Source organism: Piliocolobus tephrosceles, chromosome 2, assembly GCF_002776525.5.
Source record: "Piliocolobus tephrosceles isolate RC106 chromosome 2, ASM277652v3, whole genome shotgun sequence".
NCBI classification, from domain to species: Eukaryota; Metazoa; Chordata; class Mammalia; order Primates; family Cercopithecidae; genus Piliocolobus; species Piliocolobus tephrosceles.
Genome location: NC_045435.1, coordinates 147427100 through 147435695, shown reverse-complemented (window position 1 = coordinate 147435695; position 8596 = coordinate 147427100). Strand labels below are relative to the sequence as shown.

The 8596-nt window shown below is 36.2% G+C and overlaps 1 pseudogene; it reads right to left on the bottom strand.

Annotated features, from left to right (window-relative positions):
- Nucleotides 1–8259: 8259 nt before the first annotated feature.
- Nucleotides 8260–8357, bottom strand: LOC111539549 (annotated as a pseudogene).
- Between the last annotated feature and the right edge of the window lie 239 nt (nucleotides 8358–8596).

The following is an 8596-nucleotide window of genomic DNA, read 5'->3' as shown; positions in this document are numbered from 1 at the left end:
CCTAGACTGCCTTTTAAAGCCTACCTAGGATTGCAGAGCTCTTCAGCCCCCAGTAATAAGGCTGCTGGGAAACTCAAGATCTGACTGCTGGGATGGGGTGCTTTCCCTCTTGGTATGGCTGGTCCAACTCCTCTCTCCACATGCAAGTGCTGGCTGAACCCAGCGTGACTGTTTTCTCCGCGGTGACAGGGAAGCACTGGGTCTAATGTAAAATATCCCAATTTCTGTGCTTCCCAAAGTACACAGATTCTATTTCTGTGTTGCATGGTGGATGCTGGGGGCTGTGGGAGGGGTGGCATCAGTGATTAAAGACTGTCTCTACTGTCCTCCTCAGTGTCTCTTTCAGGGAGATGAATTTAAAACCAGGGAGTAGGGATTGTTCACCTGATTTTTAGTTTTTGTGATATACTTTTCTGTGTTCAGATAGTTGTTAAAATTTGGTGTTCTAGCAGCAGAAACAAAAGATGCAGACTTCTATTCAACCATCTTGCTCCACCCTCATCAGCTTTTTAGAAAAATGCCATCTTAGTTGCCAGTCTTGATCCTGGACTCTTCAGGATAATCCTGACCTGCTACGGTTCACATTTCCATGTAACTGTGTCAGTGATGATACACTTGAAGAGACTTGCTGCAGGTTTGGTACTGATAGCTACCATCAAAGTGAATCTTTTAATATGATTTAGGGGTCAAGTGTGCGAAAGAGTCTTACTAAAATTACCTTAAAGGTCTAAGGGGCATTCTTTGGCTTTGGGAAAGAAGGATAAGTCTCTGGAAAGGATAAAAATGAAAATGGTCTGTCTCATGTTCCTCTTTCATCTTTCAATCCTGACTTTCTAGCTCAGGTTTCCAAATACCCATTCATAAACTGAAGTTGATTTGTAACCAAATTATTCACATTTTGGTGAGATAAGGAAAATGTATTTATAAATTTCTTTTAGGAAACTATGGTGATGATTAATGATAATCTGGAAAGAAAATAATTGCTTGTCAAAACAAAGTTGTACAATCTTCTGTATATTCATTAAAACTTTTGTGGGACTTTTCCTGGTTCATTATATACAGCTGTTTGGGCACTGCGACTGTAGTTCACCAGAATTTAGACTCACTGAATAGGACAATTATCTCTGCCCTATAGTCCAGGGTCTAGACAGATGCTAATAGCAATTTTCCAGCCTAGTAGATTTCATTTTTTTTGTTCTTTTTTTGGGTAAATTTCAACTTGTATAGTCTAGATTCAGTGAGTATATGTGCAGGTTTGTAACATGGGTAAAAAATATTACCCATGATGCTGAGGTTTGGGGTACAGATGACTGTGTCAGTCAAGTAGTAAGCATAGTTTCCAAATAGGTAGTTTTTTAGCCCTTCTCCTACTCCTTCTCTTTCTCCTCTAGTATTCTCTAGTGTCTGTTGCTCCCATCTTCATGTCAGTGTGTACCCAAGGTTTAGCTCCCACTTGTAAGTGAGAACACGCAGTATTTGGTTTTCTGTGTCTGCATTAATTCACTTAGAATAATGGCCTCCAGCTGCTTCCATGTTGCTGCAAAAGACATAATTACATCATTATTATTTTTACAACTTTTATAAACATGTTTTATTTGTTTTTCTTATACCATCAGACCTGAAACTACTGACTGTCATTTCCCTCTATCAGAAAAATCAATATAAAACACATACTGGTGCTTCTTTTAAAAAATAGCAATTTAAAAGGTAGTAGCTAGAGGCATTTGATGTCTTTTCCTTCTAAAAAAACATTCAAGCTGTAGGAAAACATGGCACCAAGAGTGTTTTGATTATTCATTAGAGATTTTCATCAGTACCTGTACCAGTTTACATGACAATACAGGAATTCAAGGATTAATGAGATCAAGAATTAATGAAGCAAGATTCAAGGATTAATGAGAGACAACGTACGTGTCATAAGGAATAATACATAGTACCAATCCTTAAAGTCATTGTCTCAGTGTAACTGTTAAGTGTTCAAAAAGATGCCTAAGCACAGAAGGAGCCATCCAGATTACATCCCATATTTGTTGCATATCTTTGAAAAACTGCCAATCAAAGCTGAATTTTGCATTTTGGCTTTGTGCTGCACAGTATCAGTTGCTACTCAATGTTAAGCTCCCACTTATAAGTGATAATATGTAGTACTTGAATTTCTTTTCCTGTATTAATTCTCTTAGGGTAATGGCCTCTAGCTCTATCCATGTTGCTGCAAAGGGCGTGATTTCGTTCTTTTTAATGACTGCATAGTATTCCATGGTATATTTACCACATTTTTCTTTTTTATTATTTATTTTTATTTCAATAGTTTTTTGGGAATAGGTGGTTTTGGTTGCATAGATAAGTTCTTTAGTGGTAATTTCTGAGATTTTGGTGCACTTGTCACCCTAACAGTGTACACTGTACCCAGTGTATAGTCTTTTATCTCTCACCCCTCTCTCAAACTTCCCCCAAAGTCTCCAAAGTCAATTATATCATTCTTACGCCTTTGCATCCTCATAGCTTAGCTCTCACTTATACTTGATAACATAGAATGTTTGGTTTTCCAATCTTGAGTTACTTCACTTAGAATAATAGTCTCTAGCTCCATCCAAGTTGCTGTAAAATGCCATTATTTTATTCCTTTTCTGGCTGAGTAGTATTCCATTCTGTATTTTCACCATATCTTTATCTGCTTGTTGGTTGATGGGCATTTGGGCTGGCTCCATATTTTTGCAGTTGTGAATTGTGCTGCCATAAACATGTGTGCAAGTGTCTTTTTCATATAATTCTTTTCTTCTGGGTAGATACTGAGTAGTGGGAGTGCTGGATCAAATGGTAGTTCTACTTTTAGTTCTTTAAGGAATCTCCACACTGTTTTCTATAGTGGTTGTACAAATTTACATACCCAGCAGCAGTGTAAAATGTTTCCTTTTCACCACATCCATGCCAACACCTATTTTTTTAAATGTTTAAATTATGGCCATTCTTGCAGGAGTAAGGTGGTGGTATCTCATTGTGGCTTTAATTTTATTTCCCTGATCATTAGTGATGAACATTTTTTCATGTTTTTTTCACCATTTGTATATCTTCCTTTGAGAATTTTCTATTCATGTTCTTTGTCCACTGTTTGAAGGGATTATTTGTTTTTTTCTTGCTAATTTGTTTGAGTTCCTTATAGATTCTGCATATTAGTCTTTTGTTGGATGCATAGTTTGCAAAGATTTTCTCTCAGTCTCTGGGGTGTCTGTTTAATTTGCTGATTTATTTCTTTTGTGGTGCAGAAGCTTTTTAGTTAATTAGGTCCCATCTGTTTATCTTTGTTTTTGTTGTATTTGCTTTTGGGTTCTTGATCATAAACTCTTTGCCTAAGCCATTGTCAAGAAGGGGTTTTATGGTGTTATCTTGCAGAATTTTTATGGTTTCAGGTCTTAGATTTAAATCTTTGATTCATCTTGAGTTTATTTTTGTATAAAAATCTACATGTGGCTTGCCAATTATCCCAGCACCATTTGTTCAAAAGTGTGTCCTATCCCTACTTTATGTTTCTGTTTGCTTTGTTAAATATCAGTTGGCTGTAAGTATTTAGCCTTATTTCTGGGTTCTCTATTCTATTCCATTGGTATACAAGCCTATTTTTATACCAGTACCATGTTGTTTTGATAATTACAGCCTTGTAGTATAGTTTGAAGCCAGGTAATGAGATGTCTCTATTTATTTTCTTTGTGCTTAGTCTTGCTTTGGCAATGTGGGCACCTTTTTGGTTCCATATGAATTTTAGGATTTTTTTTCTAGTTCTGTAGAGAGTTACGATGGTAATTTTATGGGAATTGTATTGAATCTGTAGATTGCTTTTGGCAGTATGGTCATTTTCACAATATTGATTCTACCTATCCTTGAGCATGAGATGTGTTTACATTTGTTTGTGTCATTGGTGCTTGCTTTCAGCAGTGTTTTGTAGTTTTCCTTGTAGAGATTTTTCACCTCATTGGCTAGGTATATTCGTAAGTATTTTATGTTTTTTGCAGCTGTTGTAAAAGGGATTGAGTTCTTGATTTGTTTCTCAGCTTTGTCGTTGCTGATGTATAGCAGTGCTACTGATTTGTATACATTGATTTTGTATCTTGAAACTGTACTGAATTCATTTATCAGATCTAGGAGCTTTTTGGATGAGTCTTTAGGTTTTCTAGGTATACTATCATATCATTTGGGAACAGTGACAGTTTGACTTCCTCTTTAGTGATTTGGATGCCCTTTCTTTCTTTCTCTTGTCTGATTGCCCTGGCTAGGAATTCCAGTCCTATGTTGAATAGAAGTTGTAAAACTGGGGATACTTGTCTTATTCCTGTTCTCAGGGAGCATAGTTTCAACTTTTCCCAATTGGGTGTTATGCTGGCTGTGGGTTTGTCATAGATATCTTCTATTACCTTGAGGTATGTCCCTTCTATGCCAGTTTTGCTGAGGGTTTTAATCATAAAGAGATACTGGATATTGTCAAATGCTTTTTCTGCATCTATTGAGATAATCATATGATTTTTGTTTTTTAATTCTGTTTATGTGATGTATCACATTTATTGACTTGTGTGTGGTAAACCATCCCTGCATCCCTGATTAAAAAAAAAAAACTCACTTGATTGTGGTGCATTATCTTTTTGATATGCTGTTGGATTTGGTTAGCCAGTATTTTGTTAAGGATTTTTGCATATATGTTCATCAGAGATATTGGTCTGCAGTTTTCTTTTTGTTATGTCCTTTCCTGGTTTTGGTATTAGGGTGATACATCATGGCTTCATTTTTGCCATTTTAAATTTAGGGAGAATTCCGTCTTTGCCTTTTGGAATTATTTCAGTAAGATTGGTACCAATTCTATGAATGTCTGATAGAATTCAACTATGAATCTGCCTGGTCCTAGACATTTTTTTGTTGTTGTTGACAACTTTAAAATTACCATTTCAATTTTGCTACTTTTTGGTCTCTTCAGAGTTTCTATTTCTTCCTGATTTAATCTAGGAGGGTTGCATATTTCCAGGAATTTGTCCATCACCTCTAGATTTTCTAGTTTGTGCACGTAAAGGTGTTCATGGTAACCTTGAATGATCTTCTGTATTTTTGTGTTATCAGTTGTGGTATCTTCTGTTTCATTTCTAATTGAGCTTATTTGGATCTTCTCTCTTGTTTTCTTGGTTAATCTAACTAATAGTCTATCAATTTTGTTTATCTTTTCAAAGAACAAGCTTTACGTACCTTTTTTTTGTTATTTCAATTTCATTTATCTCTGATCTCATCTTTGTTATTTCTTTTCTTCTGCTGAGTTTGAGCTTGGTTTGTTCTTGTTTTTCTAGTTCCTTGAGGTGTGTGTGACCTTAGATTGTCTATTTGTGCTCTTCCAGACTTTTGAATATAGAAATTTAATGCTGTGAACTTTCCTCTTAGCAGTGCTTTTGCTGTATTCCAGAGGTTTTCATAAGTTGGGTAACTATTATCATGCCAACTCAAATAAATTTTTAACCTTTATATTCATTTGATTGTTGACCTGAAGATCATTCAAGAACACATTATTTAATTTCCATGTATTTATACAGTTTCCAGGGTTCTTTTTGGGATAAAGAGGATACTTGATATAATTTTGATTTTCTAAAATTTATTGAGACTCATTTTATGGTCTATCACATGGTCTATCTTGGAGAATGTTCCATGTGCTGAGGAAAAGAATGTATATTCTGCAGTTGTTGGGTAGAATGTTCTGTAAAATATCTGTTAAGTCCACTTGTTCTAGAGTATAGTTTTAAGTCCTTTTAACATTTCTTGTAGTGCTGGGTTAGTAGTGGCAAATTCTCTCAGTATTTGTTTGTCTGAGAAAGACTTTGTCCTTTATTTATGAAGCTTTGTTTTGCTGAATACAAAATTATTGGCTGACAATTATTTTGTTTCATTAGGCTAAAGATAGAACCACCATCTCTTCTCGCTTGTAAGGTTTCTTCTGAGAAATCTGATGTTAATCTGATTGGGTTTCCTTTACAGGTTATCTAATGCCTTTGTCTCACAGCTCTTGAGATTCTTTTGTCTTGACTATAGATAATCTGATGACTGTGTGCTCAGGTGATGATCTTTTTGCGGTGAATTTCCCAGGTGTTCTTTGAGCTCCTTGTATTTGGATGTCTAGATTTCTAGCAAGGCCATGGAATTTTTCCTCAATTATTCTCTCAAATAAATTTTCCAAACTTTTCAGTTTCCTCTTCCTCAGGAACACCAGTTATTCTTAAGTTTGGACATTTAACATAATCTCAAATAGTTGTGGACTTTTGCATTTTTTAAAATTCTTTTTCTTTGTCTTTGGATTAATTTGAATGCCTTGTCTTCAAGCTTTGAAATTTTTTCTTCTGCTTGTTTAAGTCTATTAGTGTAACTTTCCACTACATTTTGTATTTCTCTAAGTTTGTCCTTCATTTCAAGAAGTTGTGATTATTTTTTCTTTATGATATATATTTCTCTGGAGAATTTTTTATCCATAACCTGTATTTTTTTTTTTCCTTCAAAATTTAGGTTGGTTTTCACCTTTCTCTGGTATCTTTTTGAATAGCTTAATAATCAGCATTTTAAATTCTTCATCTTGCAATTCAGAGATTTCTTCTTGGTTTGGATCCATTGCTGGGGAGCTGGTGTGATCTTTTTGAGGAGTATTGTAGAATGCTGTTTGGTTATATTATCGTAATCACTTTGCTGGTTTCTTCTCAGTAGGGTAATGTATTTCAGTGGAAAGGTCTGAAATACAAGGCCTACTCTTCAGATTGTCCTGTCTCATGGAGTGATCCCTTCATGTGGTGCTCTTTCCCTTTCCCTAGGAATGAGGCTTCCTGAGAGCTGGATTGCAGTGATTGTTATTGCTCTTCTGGATCTAGCCACCTAATGGGGCTAACAGGCTCCAGGCTGGTGCTGGGGAATGTCTGCAAAGTCCTGTTTGCAAAGTGCTGTTATGTGGTCCAACTTCAGGTCCCCCAGCCATGGATACCAGCACCTGCTCTGGTGGAGGTTGCAGGAGAGTGAAGTAGATTCTCTTAGATTCCTTGGTTGTAGATATTTTTAGTGTGCTGGCTTTCTCAAGTTCTGATTATGCTAGCAGTGAAGCTGTCATGTAGACACACTCAGGACCCCTGTTAGCCAGGATGTTGCAAGCATTGGAATTAGGTATTGTCTTATCCTTCCTGGTATCAGGGTTATTTTGTCATGAGTTGCTGTAATGATCTGAGTTGGTTGGCCTTCAGCCAGGAGGTGGCACTTTTAAGAGAACACCAGCTGTGGTAGTAGTCGGGGGTTGCGGGGGTGGGGCGCAAATCTTGCCCTAAATTAGTCAGTGTAAGTATTTTGGTTTCTAAGGCAATGGGCGGGGCCATAGAGCTCCCAAGAATTTTTATCTTTTGAGTTTGACTATGAGAGCAATAGAGAAGTACCATCAGGTGGGGGCAAGGTTAGAAAGTCTCTTACTATTATTGTGTGATTTTCTAAGTATCTCAAGACTCTAAGAGTGTGTTACGTGAATCTGGGTTCTCCAGTGTTGAGTGCATATATATTTAAGATTATTAAGTCTTCTTGTTGAATTGAATGCTTTGTCATGTAATGCCATGCCATTCTTTGTCCTTTTTGATCATTGTTGGTTTAAAGATTATTTTTTCTGAAATAAGAGTAGCAACCATTGCTGTCTTTTTTTGTTTTCCATTTGCTAGACAGATTTTTCTCCAGCTCTTTACTGTGAGCCTGTGAGTGTCCTTGCATGTAAGATGAATCTCTTGAAGACGTCATACAGTTGGGTCTTGCTTCGTTACTCACTTGACACTCTGCCTTTTAAGTGGGGTGTATGGTCCATTTATATTCAACGTTAATGTTGATATTGGTGGATTTGATCTTATTATCATACTGTTAACTGGCTGTTATGTACACTTGACTCTGTAGTTGCTTTATAGTGTCAGTGCTCTATGTACTTAATTGTGTTTTTGTGGTGGCCTGTAATGGTCTTCTTTTTACCATATTTAGCACTCTCTTAAGCACTTTTTCTCAGGCCATTTTGGTGGTAATAAATTGCCCTACCATGTTCTTGTCTAGAAAGGATTTTATCTCTCCTTTACTTATGAAACTTAATTTGGCTGGATAGGTTTTATTCATTTTTTAGATAATTTTTTCTTTATTTTGGTCTGAGTTGTTTCAAAGAACTGGTCATCAAGCTCTGAGATTCTTTTTTTCCTCAGATTAGTGTACTCTGCTGTTCATACTTCCAATTGTGTTATCAAAAATATGCAGTGCTTTACAAATGTTCATGTCATCCTCACACAGAGGCCATGCTAACCTTCTCTGTGTTGTTCCAATGTTATTAATAGTGTATGTGCTGCTAAGGTGGGTACTACATTCTTTTTCACAGCTGTGTAGTATTCCATGCACCATATTTTCATTATCTACTGCCACTGTTGATGGGCACCTAGGTTGGATCTGTATATTTGCTGTTGTGAGTAGTGCTGTAGTGAACATACAAGTGTATGTGTCTTTGGTAGAATGATTTATTTTCCTTTTGGTATATACCCAGTAATGGGATGACTGGGTCAAATGGTAATTCTGTTTTCAGTTCTTT